The sequence below is a fragment of the Pleurodeles waltl genome, chromosome 6 (assembly GCF_031143425.1).
Source record: "Pleurodeles waltl isolate 20211129_DDA chromosome 6, aPleWal1.hap1.20221129, whole genome shotgun sequence".
Taxonomy (NCBI): Eukaryota; Metazoa; Chordata; class Amphibia; order Caudata; family Salamandridae; genus Pleurodeles; species Pleurodeles waltl.
Window position 1 is genome coordinate 1,218,176,678 of NC_090445.1, and position 24,021 is coordinate 1,218,200,698.

Consider the following 24,021-nt stretch of genomic DNA (forward strand, 5'->3'; position numbering starts at 1 on the left):
TGTGTCTTTTGCTCGCAGTAAATGCTTGAGGCAGAAAAATAAGTGCCGGCCCTCAAAAATAAGTGCTGGTGCTTTGCATCGGAAACAAGCACAAATTAAGCACTGGTGAATGATCAAGTACTGTTAAGTAGTGTTAGAGGAGAAAGTGTCAAGATTGAAGGCAGAATGTGTGCTCCAAAGGTGAGGTGTGAGGTGTAAGGTGTGCGTGGTCAAGGCAAAGAAATGACGTTGTGAACAGAGAAGAAAATATGTGCATGGAGGACAGCAAGTGTGGCTACATTTTTTAGACGTTTAAGAATGAGAGGTTTAATTGGAGGTGATGTGGTCTAGCAGGGAGGAGGAAACATATAAAACATCCATGTTATGCTTGTTAATATATTTGAAGTACTCCCGAGGCTGGGCTTACATAGCCCACCCGAAAAAAAAAGTAACATAATGGGGAGCCGCGGGCAATGGCCAATATAGGTGAAGGGAGCCGCGGGTCGAAAAAGTTTGGGAACCACTGGTATATATATATATATATATATATATATATATATATATATATATATATATATATATATATATATATATATATATATATTTACACTTTTTTCTCCCAACAATTATAACCTTTCAAGAGGTACTGGTACGAGGGGCAGCCAAACTTAATATACAGATGTCGGTATCAACAGCCTGAGTGGGTCTATGAATGGGTATCAACACACTCCATGTCTTTAATATTCTCAAGATCACTACTACCACTAGTCCCTGACCTCCTAGAACCAGCCATGAAGCTGTTTTTCACACTGACATCATTTAAGCCTGCTATCAAGGTTTCATAGAAATAATGGCCTCAGGATCAAAGATCCTCTGTGCCGATCCCCCTCCAGACTCTGTGGTTATTTTAGCAGCTAAAAAACCCGACTCCACTTCTCCATCTTTCTCTTTTTCTCCTGATAAGGAAAGCAAGAAACTTAACTCCGCAGGCCGCAAAGTCTGCAACACTGTCGCAACATCATTGAATGCAGCCAGTGGTATCGCTCTCTAGGCGGATTTTAAGAACCCTCTGGGACTCCGTCCAACTTTTCACTGAACATCTTTCCAGAGACAAAAGAGAGGATTTCATGGAGATAGTCACTGAGGGTGCAATGGCCTCCAATGAAGTAATAAGTGCAGCAGCAGATTTTTCACTTTTGCCCCCACATAAATACTGTCACTTAGTAGCCTTAAGGATACAAGTGTGGCTCCGCTTAACATCACTGAAACCAGAGTTTCAGCAACGGATCCAGAACCTATCTGTAGGAAGTTGGCTCTGTATATACTATTTCAAAGTAAGAAATAGTGTGCACAGAGTCCAAGGGTTCCCCTTAGAGGTAAGATAGTGGCAAAAAGAGATAATTCTAATGCTCTATTTTGTGGTAGTGTGGTCGAGCAGTAGGCTTATCAGAGGGTAGTGTTAAGCATTTGTTGTACACACACAGGCAATAAATGAGGAACACACACTCAAAGACTTACTCCAGGCCAATAGGTTTTTATATAGAAAAATATATTTTCTTAGTTTATTTTAAGAACCACAGGTTCAAGATTTACAAGTAATACTTCAAATGAAAGGTATTTCACTTAGGTACTCTAGGAACTTTGAATAATCACAATATCATGTACAGTCTTTGTAAAAATGGCAATAAGCTATTTTATAAGTAGACACAGTGCAACAATCAACAGTTCCTGGGGGAGGTAAGTAAAGGTTAAGTTTGCAGGTAAGTAAAACACTTACAAGTCTCAAAGTTGGGTCCAAGGTAGCCCACCGTTGGGGGTTCAAGGCAACCCCAAAGTTACCACACCAGCAGCTCAGGGCCGGTCAGGTGCAGAGGTCAAAGAGGTGCCCAAAACACATAGGCTCCAAAGGAGAATAGGGGTGCCCAGGTACCTGCTTCCTCGGGGGCAGACCAGGGGGGGTGTGTAGGGCACCCGGGGGGACACAAGAAGGCACAGAAAGTACACCCTCAGCGGCACAGGGGCGGCCGGGTGCAGTGTGCAAACAGGCATCAGGTTTTAGCTAGGCAGTAGTGGAGGGACCCTTCAACGATGCAGGCAGGCACAGGGGGGCTCCTTGGAGGAGCAGCAACCACCTATGCTAGGCAGAGGGTCGCCTGAGGGTCGCTCCTGCACTGGAGTTCGGTTCCTTCAGGTCCTGGGGGCTGCGGTGCAGTGTTGGTTCCAGGCGTCGGGTCCCTTGTTACAGTTGCGGTCAGGGGGAGCCTCTGGATTCTCTCTGCAGGCGTCGCTGTGGGGGCTCAGGGGGGGCCGTCTCTGGTTACTCACGGGCTCGCAGTTGCCGGGGAGTCCTCCCTTAGGTGTTTGTTTTCTGCAGGTTGAGCCGGGGGCATCGGTTGCAGAGTGGAAAGTCTCACGCTTCCAGCGGAAAACGTGAAGTCTTTAAAGTTGCTTCTTTGTTGCAAAGAAGTCGCAGGATTTTGAACAGACCCGCTGTTCACAGGAGTTTCTTGGTCCTTGGGTGCAGGGCAGACCTCTGAGGCTTCAGAGGTCGCTGGTCCCTGTTGGATGCGTCGCTGTTGCAGTTTTCTTTGAACTTGGGAGACAGGCCGGTAGGGCTGGGGCCAAAGCAGTTGTCGTCTCCGTCTTCTATGCAGGGCTTCAAGTCAGCAGTCCTTCTTGTTAAGGTTGCAGGAATCTGATTTCCTTGGTTCTTGGGTGCCCCTAAATACTGAATTTAGGGGTGTGTTTAGGTCTGGGAGGGCAGTAGCCAATGGCTACTGTCCTTGAGGGTGGCTACACCCTCCTTATGCCTCCTCCCTGAGGGGTGGGGGCACATCCCTATTCCTATTGGGGGAATCCTCCAAAATCAAGAGGGAGGATTTCTAAAGGCAGGGGTCACCTCAGCTCAGGATACCTTAGGGGTTGTCCTGACTGGTGGGTGACTCCTCCTTGTCTTTCTCATTATCTCCTCTGGACTTGCCGCCAAAAGCGGGGGCTGTGTCCAGAGTGGCAGGCATCTCCACTAGCTGGAGTGCCCTGGGGCATTGTAACACGAAGCCTGAGCCTTTGAGGCTCACTGCTAGGTGTTACAGTTCCTGCAGGGGGAGGTGTTAAGCACCTCCACCCAGTGCAGGCTTTGTTTCTGGCCTCAGAAAACACATCTCTCAGCAGCAGGCTGGCACAGACCAGTCAGTCCTGCACTGAAGGATTGGGTAAAATACAGGGGGCATCTCTAAGATGCCCTCTGTGTGCATTTTTTAATAAATTCAACACTGGCATCAGTGTGGGTTTATTATTCTGAGAAGTTTGATATCAAACTTCCCAGTATTCAGTGTAGCCATTATGGAGCTGTGGAGTTCATTTTGACAAACTCCCAGCCCATATACTTATAATGGTCACACTGTACTTACAATGTCTAAGAATAGACTTAGACACTGTAGGGGCATACTGCTCATGCAGCTATGCCCTCACCTGTGGTATAGTGCACCCTGCCTTAGGGCTGTAAGGCCTGCTAGAGGGGTGACTTACCTATGCCACAGGCAGTATTTTGTGTGCATGGCACCCTGAGGGGGATGCCATGTCGACTTTGCCTTTTTCTCCCCACCAACCCACACAATCTGCAATGGCAGTGTGCATGTGTTAGGTGAGGGGTCCTTAAGGGTGGCACAACACATGCTGCAGCCCTTAGAGACCTTCCCTGGTCACAGGGCCCTTGGAACCACTAGTACCTTTTACAAGGGACTTATCTGTGTGCCAGGGGTGTGCCAATTGTGGAAACAATGGTACATTTTAGGTGAATGAACACTGGTGCTGGGGCTGGTTAGCAGGGTCCCAGCACACTTCTCAGTCAAGTCAGCATCAGTATCAGGCAAAATGTGTGGGGGGGTAACTGCAACAGGGAGCCATTTCCTTACACTATCATTCTCCGGTTCCACTCTCTTCGGAAGTCACACCAATGAGGAGATGGTGCAAATGAAAAGGAAATGGAAACCCTAAAAGAGGAAGGTCTAGTGTGACCAAAAGCACAGAGAAAATCTTTCAGACCCTACCAATGCCGTTTTTACCCTCAGAGGGTTCAAACTCCTCATTGATACACAGGTCGATCTTAGCAGCAACTCCAAAGTCCTTACCAACAGCCACGAAAGCAGATGAGAGGATTCTCTAACCAACAGCCTGCTCAATGGGGTAAAAGGCAACAATATCCAAGCCATAAGTCCTTTCTCATTATCTGGCAGAGTGGAAAAACATCATGCAAGACTCCTGGGTTCTGAATCTCCTGCTAAATGGATATTGTCTCAGATTCATCAGCCCGCACTGTCCATACCTCCAAAACTGTCCAATTGCCATCTCCCATTGCTACGGTCATAAATCAATTTCTTTAAAAAAAAAGAAGGTAGTGGAAGCCGTTCCTCGCAAACAACAAGGAACAACAAAGCACTCACTTTCCCAGTGAGAAAGACCAGAAAAAGATTCAGACCCATACTTAACCTAAAAGTAGCCAACAAGTGGATTCAGCGACAAAAGTTCTGAATGCCGGCATTCCATCAAATCCATCCCCAACTACACCAGGGAGATTGGCTTTCCTCCATTGACCTTGAAGATGCATACTTTCATATTCCAATTGCCAGAAAGCATTGAACGTTTTTGAGATTTGCTGTGGGGCAAGACCATTACCAGTATACAGTACTTCCATTTAGCCTAATGTCAGCACCCAGAACATTCTCAATGTGCATGGCAGTAGTGGTGGCTCATCTCAGGAAGCACTGATTCTTTGTCTACCCATATCTAGACGATTGGCTCATAAAAGCGTTAACTTCTCAAGAAGCCCAATGTCATTTCAACTTGACCTGCAATCTCTTTCAATGATTGCGGCTTCATTTAAACCACAACAAGTCTAATCCCACTCTGGTTCAGACTTTACACTACTTGGGAGCCTCCATTGACACCATGCATTCAAAAGTGTGTCCTTCGGAGGAGAGATGCATATCAAGCCTTCAGAAGTGTCACTCTCTCATTAAAGTATCTCATCCAACAGTGAGGGCAGAGTCCTCTCTTCTTGGTTTAATGGCCTCCTGCATCTACCTCACTCCAAACGCTCACCTCTTCATGTGGCCTCTCCAAGAATGCCTCGAGGACTTGTGGGACCAACTGACGGGCAACTGGGAGGACAAGATCAAGCTGTCCCTTCATGCCAAACAATCCTTGAGATGGTGGTGCTCTCCAGCCAATCTCCTGCAAGAGCTACTGTTCCATCAACAGGTCCCTTCTCAAACCATAGTGACGGATGCATCACTACTAGGATGGGGAGCTCACATGGAATACCTCCAGATTCAGGGCACGTGGTCTCAGAGAGAGATGACCTATCACATTAATCTCCTCCAGCTCCGTGCAGTTCACCTAGTGCTCAAGGCCTTTCATCTGTCATTCACAACCCAGATCTTGCTTGTTCAGATGGACAATTCAACTACCATGTACTACCTCAGCATGCACAGTGGGAACGAGGTCCAGGCCCTTGTCACATGAGGCCCATGTGATTTGGAAGTGGCTCTTAGCCAGGAACCTCAACATCATCTCAACCCACCTCTCATGTGTCCAAAATGCTCAGGCAGATGCTTTCAGCAGGGTTCTGGAAGAAAATCATGAATGGGTCTTGCATGACAAGGTCATACAAAACATCTTTCAACTGTGGGGCACTCCAGCAATTGACTTGTTCACCACAGCAGAAAACAAAAATTGCAGCTACTTCCCCTCGAGGTACTTCCAACCAAGGACACTGGGGAATGTCCTACGGATCAACTGGTCCAACAATTTTTTCCCGCTTTTCCACCAATTCCCCTGATACTGGCAGCCCTCATCAAGCTGTCCTACTCACGAGCCAAGATGATCCTCATAGCTCCAGGGCGGCGACGTCAGTGGTGGTTTATAAACCTGCTTCACATGGTCAGAGCGTCCATATCTCAAGCTGCCATACAAACCGGATCTTTGAATGAAATTTGGAGGCCAGATGGGTCACCCCAACCTCTCCTCCTGGCATTTGGTCGCATGGCTCTTGTGCTAGTGCAATAGACAATTTAACCCTGCCACAAGACTGCATGGAGGTCCTCAAGGAGGCTAAGCAGCCTTCCACTCGTTCTGCATATGCCTTCAAGTGGAAGAGATTTTGCATTTGGTGTTCCTCCAAAAACATGGACCCTACAACTTGCAATGAAGATTTCATTCTTCCAAACCAGCTACACTCGGCTAAATCTGACTTGCATTTCTCTTCCATAAAGGTTTACCTAGCAGCTCTTACTGCTTCCAGAAAATATAATTCATAAACTTCTTTTTTCAAAGTCCATGTAATAAAGGATTTTTCTAGAAGGGTTCCCTCTCATTAGACATCCTTCACTTCCTAGGGAACTTAACATAGTCCTTTCACGAATTATGCAGGAACCTTTTGAACCAAGTTACAAAGCTTCCCTACTCCATCTTTCTTGGAAGACAGCTTTCCTGGTAGCTATGACAGAAGCCTGCAGGGTTAGCAAGATCCAAGCACTGTGCTCTCATGAACCATATACAGATTTCCACTCTAACAAAGCGGTTATGAGGACTCACCTGAAATTTCCTTCCTAAGGTTATTTCAGATTTCCATGTCAACAAGACCATCTTATTGCCAAAACTCTTCCAGAATCCCTCTACTTCAGCTGAGAGTACTCTTCATTCCCTTGATGTGAGGAGAATTTTGAAATTCTACTTTGATAAGACATGTGACATCTGTAGACCAAACCAACTGTTTATCAATTATGGACCAGTCCGTAAAGGGTAGGTCACATCTAAACAGTTCATCTCTTCATGGATAGTTTCCTGTATCCTATTGTGCTATCAAAAAGCTAACATTACCCTAACAGGTAGACCAAAAGCTCACTCTATTAGAGGTAAAGTGGCTACTGCAGCTTTAATGACGACTATCCCCATAGCGTATATTTGCAAAGCAGCCACGTTGAGATCTGATCTCACATTCACCAATCATTAGTGCCTGGACTCGGATGCTAAAGCAGATCCTCAAGTAGGACAAGCCTCACTGAGAAATCTGTTTGCTTAGATTGGGCTATCTATCTCATTCTCTGCCTTCCCCACTGCTTTTAGTGGGGATGGGCTTGCTACTCTATTCAGTGCTTATGACTATCAATGGATATCCCCAATGAGAGAAGGAACAGTTTCTTCCCTGTTACTCCAGCTCTCTCGTAGGGGAATCTCCATTGAAGTTGTAAGCAACCCTCCCTCCTCCCCGGTGGAGCGGACAGAGGTACATGTATCCCATGTGTACATCCTACTATTGCCTCAAAAAAAACTGAAGCTACTGTCACCTGCTGAACATGATGGGATACTGGTGGTCTCTGGGACCTTAAAGGCACAGTCTCTTATTTAAACTCATATAATGACAGCCTATTGGGCTACACTGTCCTTTGTTACTTCATCTTTCTACTCCTTTAAAAAAAAGAGGGTTTGTGAAACGCATTTATGCTGTTTTACCAAAACATAATGACTTTATATACATACATAATTCTCCTGGCCTCTTTTTTGACTCTATTGAAAATAATTGGGCCACTGTAGCTTACTTCCATAGGCTGCATAATATTTTCTCTATAAGGTGACTGTGCAGGCCTTCCCCATGAAAGGCAAAAATTACACGTAAAAAAAGATATTGTGAAGGAATCTTCTGGGGTTCCTGCATGTGGGCGGGACTATTCAGTGCTTATGACTTTAATGGAGATTCCAGTACGAGAGAACTGGAGTTACGGGTAAGAAATTGTATGTGTATATATATATATATATATATATATATATATATATATATATATATATATATATATATATATAAATAACCTACTGCCGATCGCCAGTAGGTATAGTTAGGACCATGTTTCCATAGGAAAAAACGCTTTTTGACTTGCCTATGTCAATGGTACAGTTTGACGAATCTTCACGAAATTTTCCATATATATATCATTACAAAAAATAAAGGTTACAGGGACTTTATAGTTAGGGGCACATTTTAAACGTACAAAACCACAGAAACTCACCAGTTATAGTTAGAGTTAGCTCAAGTAACTATAATTTTATCTCTGCATGGTGGGAGTTGGTGCTCTGGTGTCAGAATAGGTGTGAGAAGGTATATCTGGGGGTGAGAGTGGCTGTGAGAGTTTCTGTACAGGTGCGAGAGTGCATTCCTCAGTGTTTTAGTGGGTGCATCAGTGTGTGCGTGGGACTGTGAGTGGGTGCATGAGGGTGTCAGTGGGTCTGTGAAAGTCTGAGTGGGTCTGTGAGTGGGTGTGTAACTCGCTGAGTGAGTCTGTGAGTGGGTGCGTGAGGGTCTGACTGGGGCTGTGACTGGGTGCATGAGGGTCTGAGTGTGTCTGCGAGTGGATGTGTGAGAGCCTGAGTGGGTCTGTGTAGGAGGCTGGCCTGGCTTGTAGTGGGTACCATATGTACTTACACCTTGTGCCAGGTCCAGTTATCCCTTATTAGTGTAGAAGAGGTGTTTCTAGCAGCTTAGACTGATAGAAGGTAGCTATGGCAAAGCAGCTTAGGCTGAACTAGGAGACATGTAAAGCTCCTACTATACCACTGGTGTCATATGCACAATATCATAAAAAAACACAATACACATAGTTACTAAAAATAAAGGTACTTTATTTTTATGCCAATATGCCAAAAGTATCTCAGTGAGTACCCTCTGTATGAGGATAAGTTATATACACAAGATATATGTACACAAACCAAAATTGTGTAAGTAATAGCAAGAAAAGTAATGCAAACAGTTTAGAATTACAATAGATTGCAATAGGAGCACATAGGTATAGGGGCAACATAAACCATATACTCCAAAAGTGGAATGCTAACCACGAATGGACCCCAAACCTATGTGCGCTTGTAGAGGGTCGCTGGGACTGTAAGAAAACAGTGGGGGTTAGAAAAATAGTCCACCCCAAGACCCTGTAAAGTGCACCTACTACCCCCAGAGAGCACAGAAGTCGTGATAGGGGGATTCCGCAGGAAGAACAATCCAAGCGGTCCTGAGAGAGGATATCGTAGGTGTACAGTGAGCGCCAACCCTTGATGCATGTCTGACAAATAAGGGGGCAGTCCCTCTCGAGGACATCAGAGGCCATTAACCTTTAGGGACAGGGCCACCCCCAGGTACTTCCCGGGCAAGGTATGCCTCCCCTTACTCGTTTCATATTTTCATATATTAATTTAATAGCACCTTTTATACTCCTAGCGTGAGTAACAGGGATCCTTTGCCCTGATGAATGCCCCAAGACTTTCCTGAGCTCAATATTGAGGGCAGAAACATGTCGGCTCCTTCCTCATAGATAGGTGACCCTGTGAGTCCTTGTCCTCACAGAAGTGTCCCCATCTTCACTTTTTTAACCACACCAAACAGAACCTTTATTAAATAATTACACAGGTATCTGTTTAGGTGTTTTTATCCCTTAGTTCAGCTGGATCCCTCTATTTCCAGAACCAGATTTAATTTATGCACTCCCTCCTGTTCCTTTAACAGTGAGGTCGAGTCCGCCCAGGTGGCACTCTCCTACCTGGGTGGGGCTAGGTGGTCATTTGATGAAGCATGACACTATATAGTGTGTGAGACCACCTAGTCCGTAAAGGAAATTCCCCTCCGTGTCCCCCAGACTCTCCACAGCACTAGTACCCAAACAAACTCCCCTCCATTGTTACGGACCTTTACTTTTACAGAGGACAGTCAGGGACTTGGCGTTGCAAATTGAGACAGCCTTGACTCATCCCTCTTTAGATTTTATGAACCCCGTACTCTCTGTTTTAACAACAGTGGATTTCCGGACCTGAGTACCTGTAAGACAAGGGTACCAAGTCCAAGAGTCGCGACAATGTCGAGAGTGGGCAGATGTCTAGGAGATGCCAGCTGAGGGTACAAAGAAGCTGCCACCGGATGGTAGAAGCTGTGGATTCTGCAAGAACAAAGAGGGCTAGAAACTTCCCCTTTGGAGGATGGATGTCCCACGTTGTGAAGAAGCTTGCAGAGGTGTTCCAACGCAGAAAGACTGCAAACAAGCCTTGCTAGCTGCAAGGGTCACGGTTAGGGTTTTTGGATGCTGCTGTGGCCCAGGAGGGACCAGGATGTCGCCACTTGGATGAGGAGACAGAGGGGGCACCCAGCAAGTCAGGGAGCCCTCACAGAAGCAGGCAGCACCCGCAGAAGTACCGGAACAGGCACTTGGAAGAGGAGTGAACCAGAGTCCACCTGAAGACACAAAAGGGAGTCCCACGACGCCGGAGGACAACTCAGAAGGTTGTGCACTGCAGGTTAGAGTGTCGGGGACCCAGGCTTGACTGTGCACAAAGGAAATCCTGGAAGAGTGCACAGGAGCCGGAGCAGCTGCAAATCACGCGGTACCCAGCAATGCAGTCTAGCGTGGGGAGCCAAGGACTTACCTCCACCAAACTTGGACTGAAGAGTCACTGGACTGTGGGAGTCACTTGGACAGAGTTGCTGAGTTGCAGGGACCACGACCGTCGTTCTGAGAGGGGACCCAGAGGACCGGTGATGCAGTCTTTTGTTGCCTGCGGTTGCAGGGGGAAGATTCCGTCGACCCACAGGAGATTTCTTCAGAGCTCCTGGTGCACGAAGGAGGCAGGCTACCCCCAGAGCATGCACCACCAGGAAACAGGCGAGAAAGCCAGCAGGATGAAGCAATACAAGGTTGCAGTAGTCGTCTTTGCTACTTTGTTGCGGTTTTGCAGGCGTTGTGAGCAGTCAGCGGTCGATCCTTTGGCAGAAGGTGAAGAGAGAGATGCAGAGGAACTCTGGTGAGCTCTTGCAATCAGGATCTGAAGAATTACCCTAAATAGCCAGAAAAGGAGGTTTGGCTACCTAGGAAGGAGGATAGGCTAGTAACACAGGTAAGAGCCTATCAGAAGGAGTCTCTGACGTCACCTGATGGCACTGGCCACTCAGAGCAGTCCAGTGTGCCAGCAACACCTCTGTTTCCAAGATGGCAGAGGTCTGGGAGGTGCAGGTCAGGGGAGTGGTCACTCCCCTTTCCTTTGTCCAGTTTCGCGCCAGAGCAGGGCTGGGGGATCCCTGAACCGGTGTAGACTGGCTTATGCAGAGATGGGCACCATCTGTGCCCATCAAAGCATTTCCAGAGGCTGGGGGAGGCTACTCCTCCCCAGCCCTGACACCTTTTTCCAAAGGGAGAGGGTGTAACACCCTCTCTCTGAGGAAATCCTTTGTTCTGCCTTCCTGGGCCAGGGCTGGCTGGACCCCAGAAAGGCAGAAACCTGTCTGAGGGGTTGGCAGCCGCAGCAGCTGCAGTGAAACCCCGGGAAAGGCAGTTGGGCAGTACCCGGGTCTGTGCTAGAGACTCGGGGGATCATGGAATTGTCTCCCCAATGCCAGAATGGCATTGGGATGACAATTCCATGATCTTAGACATGTTACATGGCCATGTTCGGAGTTACCATTGTGACGCTATACATAGGTAGTGACCTATGTATAGTGCACACGTGTAATGGTGTCCCCGCACTCACAAAGTCCGGGGATTTTGCCCTGAACGATGTGGGGGCACCTTGGCTAGTACCAGGGTGCCCACACACTAAGTAACTTTGCACCCAACCTTCACCAGGTGAAGGTTAGACATATAGGTGACTTATAAGTTACTTAAGTGCAGTGGTAAATGGCAGTGAAATAACATGGACATTATTTCACTCAGGCTGCAGTGGCAGGCCTGTGTAAGAATTGTCAGAGCTCCCTATGGGTGGCAAAAGAAATGCTGCAGCCCATAGGGATCTCCTGGAACCCCAATACCCTGGGTACCTCAGTACCATATACTAGGGAATTATAAGGTTGTTCCAGTATGCCAATGTGAATTGGTGAAATTGGTCACTAGCCTGTTAGTGACAATTTAGAAAGCAGAGAGAGCATAACCACTGAGGTTCTGGTTAGCAGAGCCTCATTGAGACAGTTAGTCATCACACAGGGAACACATACAGGGCACACTTATGAGCACTGGGGCCCTGGCTGGCAGGGTCCCAGTAACACATACACTAAAACAACATATATACAGTAAAATATGGGGGTAACATGCCAGGTAAGATGGTACTTTCCTACACAACCCCCCTCAAACGAAGGACAATAAGACTAGCCATGACCTGATGAGTCTTCATTGTCTAAGTGAAAATATCTGGAGAGTCCATCTGCATTGGAGTGGGTACTCCCAGGTCTATGTTCCACTGTATAGTCTATTCCCTGTAGAGATATGGACCACCTCAACAATTTAGGGTTTTCACATTTCATTTGTTTTAGCCAAAGTAGAGGTTTGTGGTCTGTCTGAACAATGAAGTGAGTGCCAAACAGGTATGGCCTCAACTTTTTCAGTGCGCAGACCACAGCAAAGGCCTCCCTCTCTATGGCAGACCAACGCTTTTCTCTAGGGGTCAACCTCCTGCTGATAAAAGCAACAGGTTGATCCTGGCCCTCAGAATTGTGATAAGACTGCCCCTACCTCTCATTCAGATGCATCAGTTTGAACAATTAATTTCTTAGAGTAACATGGGCTTTTTAGGGCAGGTGCAGTGCACATGGCCTGTTTCAGCCCCTCAAAGGCTTTCAGACAGCTAGCTGTCCACAATACCTTTTTAGGCATCTTCTTGGAAGTGAGATCATTAAGTGGGGCTGCAATGGAGCCATAGTTCTTAATGAACCTCCTGTAATACCCAGTGAGGCCTAAGAAGGCTCTCACCTGGGTCTGTGTTGTAGGTGGAACCCAATCCATGATTGTCTGGATTTTCCCCTGAAGTGGTGCAATCTGTTCTCCACCTACCAGGTGTCCCAGATAAACCACTTTCCCCTGCCCTATCTGGCACTTTTAAGCCTTGATAGTGAGGCCTGCCTTTTGCAGGGCCTCCAAAACTTTCCTCAGGTGGACCAGGTGATCATCCCAGGTGGAGCTAAAAACAGCTATATCGTCCAGATATGCTGCACTAAAAGCCTCCAACCCTTGCAGGACTTTATTCACCAACCTCTGAAAAGTGGCAGGTGCATTTTTCAAACCTAAGGGCATTACTGTGAATTGGTAGTTTCCTCCAATAGTCGAAAATGCAGTTTTTGCTTAAGCATCCTTTGATAACTTGATCTGCCAATACCCTGCAGTCAAATCAAAGGTGCTTAGATACTTGGCAAATGCCAGTGTATCTTTGAGCTCATCTGCCCTGGGTATAGGGTGAGCATCAGTTTTAGTTACCTGGTTGAGACCTCTGTAATCTACACAAAACCTCCTCTCTCTTTTCCCATCTTTTGAGTGAGGCTTTGGTACAAGCACCACAGGAAAGGCCCATGGGCTTTCAGAATGTTCAACCACTCCTAGTTCAAGCATTTTCTGAACTTCTTGTTTTATGCAGTCCCTGACATGGTCAGGCTGCCTATAGATCTTACTTTTGACAGGCATGCTGTCTCCAGTATCTATAGTGCGCTCACACCAAGAAGTGGTGCCTGGCACAGTAGAAAAGAGTTCAGAAAACTGATTTAGGAGATTTATGCAGTTGTCTTTCTGTTCAGCAGGAAGACAGTCTGCCAAAACTACACCTTCCACTAGAGCATCCTGTTCTGTGGAAGAGAAGAGATCAGGGAGAGGGTCACTCTCTTCTTCCTGTCCTTCATCTGTTGCCATGAGCAGGGTGAGATCAGCCATGTCATAGTAGGGTTTTAGGCGATTGACATGGAGCACCCTAAGGGGACTCCTGGCAGTGCCCAGGTCAACCAAGTAGGTGACCTCTCCCTTCTTTTCAACAATGAGATGCGGTCCACTCCATTTGTCTAGGAGTGCTCTTGGGGCCACAGGCTCCAATACCCACACCTTCTGTCCTGGTTGGTACTGAATCAGAACAGCCTTCTGGTCATGCCGTTGCTTTTGGAGCTCTTGGCTGGCCTGAAGGTTTTTACTGGCCTTTTTCATGTACTCAGCCATTCTGGATCTTAGGCCAAGTACATAGTCCACTATGTCTTGCTTGGGAGCTTTTAAAGGTTGTTCCCAACCCTCCTTTACAAGTGTTAGAGGACCTCTTACAGGGTGTCCAAATAGGAGTTCAAAGGGGCTGAAGCCCACTCCTTTCTGGGGTACCTCCCTGTAAGCAAAAAGGAGGCAAGGTAACAGGACATCCCATGTCCTCCTGAGTTTTTCAGGGAGTCCCATTATCATTCCTTTGAGAGTTTTATTAAACCTCTCTACCAGTCCATTTGTTTGTGGATGATAAGGTGTGGTGAATTTGTATGTTACACCACATTCCTTCCACATGGCCTTCAAGTATGCAGACATAAAGTTGCTACCCCTGTCTGATACAACCTCTTTTGGGAAACCCACTCTGGAAAAGATTCCCAGGAGGGCTTTTGCCACTGCAGGAGCTGTAGTGGTCCTTAGAGGAATAGCTTCAGGATATCTTGTGGCATGGTCCACTACCACCAAGATAAACCTATTGCCTGAAGCAGTAGGAGGGTCAAGGGGGCCAACTATGTCAACCCCTATCCTTTAAAAGGGAACCCCAACCACAGGCAGTGGAATAAGGGGAGCCTTCGGAGTGCCACCAGTCTTGCCACTGGCTTGGCAGGTCACACAGGACTTACAAAAGTCTTTTGTGTCCTCTGACATCCTAGGCCAGTGAAACAGGGGGACAAGCCTTTCCCATGTTTTAATCTGACCCAAATGTCCAGCCAAGGGAATGTCGTGTGCCAGAGTTAGGAGGAACTCTCTGTACTGCAGGGGAATGACCAATCTACTGGCTGCTCCAGGTTTTGGATCCCTTGCCTCTGTGTACAAGAGGTTGTCCTCCCAGTAAACTCTATGTGAGTCACTGACATCCCCATTTTGCTGTTGACAGGTTGCTGTCTTAGACCCTCTAATGTGGGACAGGTTTGGTGTGCCACACTCAGCTCCTCCCTGGCAGGCCCCCCTCCACCCAAAAGCTCAGCAGTGTCTGCTGCCAGCTCCTCTGGTGAAGGTTCTGCACGGGGGGAAATTCTTCTTCCTCAGAAGTAGAATCATCTGTAGAGGGAGGGATAGTGAGTAGGGATTTACCCTTACTAACCCTATCTTTAGGGAGCGCTTGGTCCATTGTTCCAGGATCCAAGTCACCGTGTCCTTTTTGCTTTTTGGCCTGAGCCCTTGTCAAACCAAAAATATGCCCAGGAATGCCCAGCATTGCTGTATGAGCCTCCAACTCCACTTCTGCCCAAGCTGATGTCTCTAAATCATTTCCTAGTAGACAGTCTACAGGTAGATCTGAAGCAACCACAACTTTCTTTGGACCAGTAACCCCCCCCCCCCCCAGTTGAGATTCACAACAGCCATGGGGTGGCTAAGAGTATTGTTATGAGCGTCTGTCACTTGGTACTGGTGACCAAGTAGGTGTTGTTCAGGGTGTACCAGTTTCTCTATTACCATGGTAACGCTGGCACCTGTGTCCCTGTAGGCCTGAACCTCAACACCATTGATTAGGGGAGGTTGCTTGTACTTATCCATATTAAGGGGACAAGCAACCAAGGTGGCCAAATCAATGGCACCTTCAGAGACTAGCACAGCCTCTGTGGTCTCCCTAACAAGACCAACCCCAACTAAATTACCAAATGTGATCCCAGCTACTCCCTTGGATTGGCTATTAGTAGGTTTGCTCCCACCAACACTGCTATTACTAGGGGCACTAGAGGTTGTAGTAGGGGTTGTGGCAGTGGGAGGCTTGGTGCTTTTCTTTGGGCAACTGGCATCAGTTGTCCAATGGCCTTTTACTTTACATAAATAGCACCATGGATTTTTTACTTAATTAGAAGGGGATTTGGACCCACCACCCCCACCAGAGTGTTTTTGTGGGCCTGATGAAGACTCATTTTTAGATTTGTCCCCCCCCCTTTCTGAAGACTTCCCATCCTTCTTCTTCCCATCCTTGTCACCCCCTGTATGAACTTTTCTGTTCACTCTTGTTCTGACCCAATTGTCTGCCTTCTTTCCCAATTCTTGAGGAGAGGTCAGATCTGTGTCCACTAGATATTGGTGTAAAAAATCAGACACACAGTTATTCAGAATATGCTCTCTCAAGAATAGATTGTACAGGCATTCATAGTCAGAAACTTTACTGCCATGTAACCACCCCTCCAAGGCCTTCACTGAATAGTCAACAAAGTCTACCCAGTCTTGTGAGGACTCTTTTCTGGTTTCTCTGAACTTAATCCTGTATTGTTCATTGGTTAAGCCAAATCCATCCAAGAGTGCATTCTTCAAAACTGTAAAATTATTGGCATCACTTTCTTTCACAGTAAGGAGCCTATCCCTAACTTTTCCACTGAAAGATAGCCATAGGATAGCAGCCCACTGCCTTTGTGGGACCCCCTGTACCATACAGGCCCTCTCAAGTGCAGCAAACCACTTGTTAATGTCATCCCCCTCCTTGTAAGGGGGAACTATCTTGTGCAGATTCCTAGAATCATGCTCTCTCACAGGATTGCTATCAGGAATACTGCTGCTGCCACCATGGGGTCCTAACCCCAACCTCTGTCTCTCTTTTCCTAAGTCTAGGGATTCCCTGTCTAGAGCCAGCTGTTGCTGTTTAAGCTTCAGCCTGGACTCTTCCACTATCAACTTATTGAGTTCCTTTTCTAACATCTTGTCATCAGGGTGGGTGGGTTGGGAATGTTTTGACACAGAAGAAAGATTTGAATGAGCAGAGGGAGACCTGTCCCTAACAGTTGGTACCCTAACAACCTGGCCTCCAGGAACAAAAACATCCCTACTGTGATGGGAGCTTCTATTACTACCAGCATTGCTAGGTGGTCTGCTAAAGGGCAGATCAAGAAGGGAACCCTGTAACACTCTCTCAAGGTGCTCCCCTGAGTCAGAGTGTGAGCTATCAATCAACTTTTCAGATGAGGTGCCACCCTGGGCCTTATCATTCTCAATAAGCATATTAGACAATAACTCTCTAGAAGGGTTCTTACCTACCACTAAACCTCTATCAATGCAGAGACTCCTTAGGCTCTTAAAGTTAAGGTCGTCGTAAGTAGTACTGACCAAATTAAGAGGGATTCCTACACCAGACATGATAGAAAAGGGTTTAGGGACAGATAAAAGAGAGAAAAAGTTTCAGGACTTTTTAAGGAACAAGAAAAAAAACTTTTTCAACTTTTTGAAACTTTTTGAAAGTTTAGGAGTACTTTTCAGCAGATAGTGTAAGAGAAGAAAAGCAAAACATTTTGGTTAGGTGTACATACACTGAACTTGTTTTGTATATTATTCTCTTATGAAAAGTACACAATGACAAAGTGGTAAGTAGTTGCAAGTACTTATCCCACCGCTGCACAACCAATGTAGGAGTCTGGCTTGGCTTGATGTGGGCACCAAGGGGTACTTACACTCTGTACCAGGTCCAGGTCTCCCTTATTAGTGTAGAAGAGGAGTTTCTAGCAGGTTAGGCTGATAGAAGGTAGCTATAGCAGAGCAGCTTAGGCTGAACTAGGAGACATGCAAAGCTCCTACTATACCACTGGTGTCATATGCACAATATCATAAGAAAACACAATACACAGATATACTAAAAATAAAGGTACTTTATTTTTATGACAATATGCCAAAAGTATCTCAGTGAGTACCCTCAGTATGAGGATGCCAAATATACACAAGATATATGTACACAATACCAAAAATATGCAGTAATAGCAAAAGGAAGTAATGCAAGCAATGTAAAGTTACAGTAGATTGCAATAGGCGCGCATAGGTATAGGGGCAACACAAACCATATACTCCAAAAGTGGAATGCGAACCACGAATGGACCCCAAACCTATGTGAGCTTATAGAGGGTCGCTGGGACTGTAAGAAAACAGTGAGGGTTAGAAAAATAGCCCACCCCAAGACCCTGAAAAGTAGGTGTAAAGTGCGCCTATAACCCCAGAGAGCACAGAAGTCGTGATAGGGGGTTTCTGCAAGGAAGACCAACACCAGCAAAGCAACAACAGTGGATTTCCGGACCTGAGTACCTGTGAAACAAGGGGACCAAGTCCAAGAGTTGCGACAATGTCGAGAGTGGGCAGATGCCTAGAAGATGCCAGCTGAGGGTGCAAAGAAGCTGCCACCAGATGGTAGAAGCTGTAGATTCTGCAAGAACGAAGAGGGCTAGAAACTTCCCCTTTGGAGGATGGATGTCCCACGTCGTGAAGAAGCTTGCAGAGGTGTTCCCACGCACAAAGACCACAAACAAGCCTTGCTAGCTGCAAGGGTCGCGGTTAGGGTTTTTGGATGCTGCTGTGGCCCAGGAGGGACCAGGATGTCGCCACTTGGATGAGGAGACAGAGGGGGCACCCAGCAAGTCAGGGAGCCCTCACAGAAGCAGGCAGCACCCGCAGAAGTACTAGAACAGGCACTTGGAAGAGGAGTGAACTGGAGTCCACCCAAAGACACAAAAGGGAGTCCCACGACGCCGGAGGACAACTCAGAAGGTTGTGCACTGCAGGTTAGAATGTCGGGGACAAAGGCTTGGCTGTGCACAAAGGAAATCCTGGAAGAGTGCACAGGAGCTGGAGCAGCTGCAAATCACGCGGTACCCAGCAATGCAGTCTAGCGTGGGGAGGCAAGGACTTACCTCCACCAAACTTGGACTGAAGAATCACTGGACTGTGGGAGTCACTTGCACAGAGTTGCTGAGTTCCAGGGACCACGCTCGTTGTGCTGAAAGGGGCCCAGAGGACCAGTGATGCAGTCTTTTGTTGCCTGCGGTTGCAGGGGGAAGATTCCGTCAACCCACAGGAGATTTCTTCAGAGCTCCTGGTGCACGAAGGAGGCAGGATACCCCCAGAGCATGCACCACCAGGAAACAGGCGAGAAAGCCAGCAGGATGAAGCGATACAAGGTTGCAGTAGTCGTCTTTGCTACTTTGTTGCGGTTTTGCAGGCGTCCTGAGCAGTCAGCGGTCGATCCTTTGGCAGAAGGTGAAGAGAGAGATGCAGAGGAACTCTGGTGAGCTCTTGCATTCAGGATCTGAAGAATCCCCCAAAGCAGAGACCCTAAATAGCCAGAAAAGGAGGTTTGGCTACCTAGGAAGGAGGATAGGCTAGTAACACAGGTAAGAGCCTATCAGAAGGAGTCTCTGACGTCACCTGATGGCACTGGCCACTCAGAGCAGTCCAGTGTGCCAGCAACACCTCTGTTTCCAAGATGGCAGAGGTCTGGAGCACACTGGAGGAGCTCTGGGCACCTCCCCTGGGAGGTGCAGGTAAGGGGAGTGGTCACTCCCCTTTCCTTTGTCCAGTTTCGGGCCAGAGCAGGGCTGGGGATCCCTGAACCGGTGTAGACTGGCTTATGCAGAGATGGGCACCATCTGTGCCCATCAAAGCATTTCCAGAGGCTGGGGGAGGCTACTCCTCCCCATCCCTGACACCTTTTTCCAAAGGGAGAGGGTGTAACACCCTCTCTCTGAGGAAGTCCTTTGTTCTGCCTTCCTGGGCCAGGCTTGGCTGGACCCCAGGAGGGCAGAAACCTGTCAGAGGGGTTGGCAGCAGCTACAGTGAAACCCCAGGAAAGGCAGTTTGGCAGTACCCGGGTCTGTGCTAGAGACTCGAGGGATCATGGAATTGTCTCCCCAGTGCCAGAATGGCATTGGGGTGACAATTCCATGATCTTAGACATGTTACATGGCCATGTTCGGAGTTACCATTGTGACGCTATACATAGGTAGTGACCTATGTATAGTGCACGCGTGTCATGGTGTCCCCGCACTCACAAAGTCCGGGGAATTTGCACTGAACGATGTGGGGGCACCTTGGCTAGTGCCAGGGTGCCCACACACTAAGTAACTTTGCACCCAACCTTCACCAGGGGAAGGTTAGACATATAGGTGACTCATAAGTTACTTAAGTGCAGTGGTAAATGGCTGTGAAATAACGTGGACGTTATTTCACTCAGGCTGCAGTGGCAGGCCTGTGTAAGAATTGTCAGAGCTCCCTATGGGTGGCAAAAGAAATGCTGCAGCCCATAGGGATCTCCTGGAACCCCAATACCCTGGGTACCTCAGTACCATATACTAGGGAATTATAAGGGTGTTCCAGTATCCCAATGTGAATTGGTGAAATTGGTCACTAGCCTGTTAGTGACAATTTAGAAAGCAGCGAGAGCATAACCACTGAGGTTCTGGTTAGCAGAGCCTCAGTGAGACAGTTAGTCATCACACAGGGAACACATACAGGGCACACTTATGAGCACCTGGGCCCTGGCTGGCAGGGTCCCAGTGACACATACACTAAAACAACATATATACAGTGAAATATGGGGGTAACATGCCAGGCAAGATGGTACTTTCCTACAGATGGGCACCATCTGTGCCCATCAAAGCATTTCCAGAGGCTGGGGGAGGCTACTCCTCCCCAGCCTTAACACCTATTTCCAAAGGGAGAGGGTGTTACACCCTCTCTCAGAGGAAGTCCTTTGTTCTGCCTTCCTGGGCCAGGGCTGCCTGGAACCCCAGGAGGGCAGAAACCTGTCTGAGGAGTTGGCAGCAGCAGCAGCTGCAGTGGAGACCCCGGAAAGGCAGTTTGGCAGTACCCGGGTACTATGCTGAAGACCCGGGGGATCATGGAATTGTGCCCCCAATGCCAGAATGGCATTGGGGTGACAATTCCATGATCTTAGACATGTTACATGGCATGTTCAAAGGTACCATTGTGACGCTATACATAGGTAGTGACCTATGTATAGTGCACACGTGTAATGGTGTCCCCGCACTCACAAAGTCCGGGGAATTTGCCCTGAACGATGTGGGGGCACCTTGGCTAGTGCCAGGGTGCCCACACACTAAGTATCTTTGCACCCAATCTTCACCAGGTGAAGGTTAGACATATAGGTGACTTATACGTTATTTAAGTGCAGTGGTAAATGGCTGTGAAATAACGTGGACGTTATTTCACTCAGGCTGCACTGGCAGGCCTGTGCAAGAATTGTCAGAGCTCCCTATGGGTGGCAAAACAAATGCTGCAGCCCATAGGGATCTCCTGGAACCCCAATACCCTGGGTACCTCAGTACCATATATTAGGGAATTATATGGGTGTACCAGTATGCCAATATGAATTGGTAAATTTAGTCACTAGCCTGTTAGTGACCAATTTGGAAAGCAGAGAGAGCATAACCACTGAGGTTCTGGTTAGCAGAACCTCAGTGAGACAGTTAGGCATCACACAGGGAACACATACAGGGCACATACTTATGAGCACTGGGGCCCTGCCTGGCAGGGTCCCAGTGACACATAGACTAAAACAACATATATACAGTGAAATATGGGGGTAACATGCCAGGCAAGATGGTACTTTCCTACACAAACCCCCACAAACGAAGGACAATAAGACTAGCCATGACCTGATAAGTCTTAATTGTCTAAGTGGAAATATCTGGAGAGTCCATCTGCATTGGAGTGGGTACACCCAGGTCTATGTTCCACTGTATAGTCCATTCCCTGTAGAGATATGGACCACCTCAACAATTTAGGGTTTTCACCTTTCATTTGTTTTAGCCAAAGTAGAGGTTTGTGGTCTGTCTGAACAATAAAGTGAGTGCCAAACAGGTATGGCCTCAACTTTTTCAGTGCCCAGACCACAGCAAACGCCTCCCTCTCTATGGCAGATCAACGCTTTTCTCTAGAGGTCAACCTTCTGCTGATAAAAGCAACTGGTTGATCCTGGCCCTCAGAATTCAGTTGTGATAAGACTGTCCCTACCCCTAATTCAGAGGCATCAGTTTGATCAATGAATTTCTTGGAGTAATATGGGCTTTTTAGGACAGGTGCAGAGCACATGGCCTGTTTGAGCTCCTCAAAAGCTTTCTGACAACTAGCTGTCCATAATACCTTTTCAGGCATCTTCTTACTAGTGAGATCATTAAGAGGGGCTGCTATGGAGCTATAGTTTTTAATGAATCTCCTGTAATACCCTGTGAGGCCTAGAAAGGCTCTCACCTGGGTCTGAGTTGTAGGGGTAACCCAATCCATGATTGTCTGGAGTTTCCCCTGAAGTGGTACAATCTGTTCTCCACCTACCAGGTGTCCCAGATAAACCACCTTCCCCTCCACTATCTGGCACTTTGAGGCCTTGATAGTGAGGCCTGCCTTTTGCAGGGACTCCAAAACTTTCCAAAGGTGGACCAGGTGCTCATACCAGGTGGAGCTAAAGACAGCTATATCATCTAGATGTGCTGCACTAATAGCCTACAACCCTTGCAGAACTGTGTTCACCAACCTCTGAAAAGTGGTAGGTGCATCATTCAAACCAAAGGGCATCAGTGTAAATTGGTAGTGCCCTCCTATAGTTGAAAATGCAGTTTTAGGTTTAGCATCCTCAGCCAATTTGATCTGCCAATACCCTGCAGTCAAATCAAAGGTGCTAAGATACTTGGCATGTGCCAGTGTATCAATCAGCTCATCTTCCCTGGGTATAGGGTGAGCATCAGTTGTTGTTACCCGATTGAGACCTCTGTAGTCTACACAAAACCTCATCTCCCTTTTTCCATCTTTTGAGTGAGGCTTTGGTACAAGCACCACAGGACTCGCCCATGGGCTTTCAGAAGGTTCACCCACTCCTAGATGAAGCATTTTCTGAACCTCTTGTTTTATGCAGTCCCTGACATGGTCAGGCTGCCTATAGATTTTACTTTTGACAGGCAAGCTGTCTCCAGTATCAATTGTGTGTTCACACCAGGATGTGGTACCTGGCACAATTGAAAAGAGTTCAGAAAATTGTCCAAGGAGATTTATGCAGTTGTCTTTCTGTTCTGCAGTCAGACAATCTGCCAAAACTACTCCCTCCACTAAACAACATTTTCAGTGGTGGAAAAGAGATCAGGGAGAGGGTCACTCTTTTCTTCCTGTCCCTCATCTGTTGCCATGAGCAGGGTGAGATCAGCCCTGTCATAGTAGGGTTTTAGGCGGTTGACATGAATCACCCTAAGGTCTACCAGATAGGTAACCTCACCCTTCTTTTCAACAATGAGATGGGGTCCACTCCATTTGTCCTGGAGTGCTCTTGGGGCCACATGCTCCAATACCCACACCTTCTGTCCTGGTTGGTACTGAATCAGAACAGCCTTCTGGTCATGCCATTGCTTCTGGAGCTCTTGGCTGGCCTGGAGGTTTTTACTGGCCTTTTTCATGTACTCGGCCATTCTGGATCTTAGGCCAGGTACATAGTCCACTATGTCCTGTTTGGGAGGTTTGAAAGGTTGTTCCCAACCCTCCTTCACAAGTGTTAGTGGACCTCTTACAGGGTGTCCAAAGAGGAGTTCAAAGGGGCTGAAGCCCACTCCTTTCTGGGGTGCCTCCCTGTAAGCAAAAAAGAGGCAAGGTAACAGGACATCCCATCTCCTCCTGAGTTTTTCAAGGAGTCCCATTATCATACTTTTGAGAGTTTTATTAAACCTCTCTACCAGTCCATTAGTCTGTGGATGATAAGGAGTGGTGAACTTGTAGGCAACACCACACTCCTTCCACATTGCTTTCAAGTATGCAGACATAAAGTTGCTACCCCTTTCTGATACAACCTCTTTAGGGAAACCCACCCTGGAAAAGATTCCTAGGAGGGCCTTTGCCACTGCAGGAGCTGTAGTGATCCTTAGAGGAATTGCTTCAGGATATCTTGTGGCATGGTCCACAACCACCAAGATAAACCTATTGCCTGGAGCAGTAGGAGGGTCAAGGGGGCCAGCCATGTCAACCCCTACCCTTTCAAAGGGGACCCCAACCACAGGTAGTGGAATAAGGGGAGCCTTTGGTGTGCCACTGACTTGGCAGGTCACACAAGACTTGCAAACATCTTTATTGTCCTCTGACATCCTAGGCCAGTGAAACAGGGGGACAAGCCTCTCCCATCTTTGATCTGGCCCAAATGCCCAGCCAAAGGAATGTCATGTGCAAGAGTTAGGAGGAACTCTCTGTACTGCAGGGGAATGACCAATCTCCTGGCTGCTCCAGGTTTTGGGTCCCTTGCCTCGGTGTACAAGAGGTT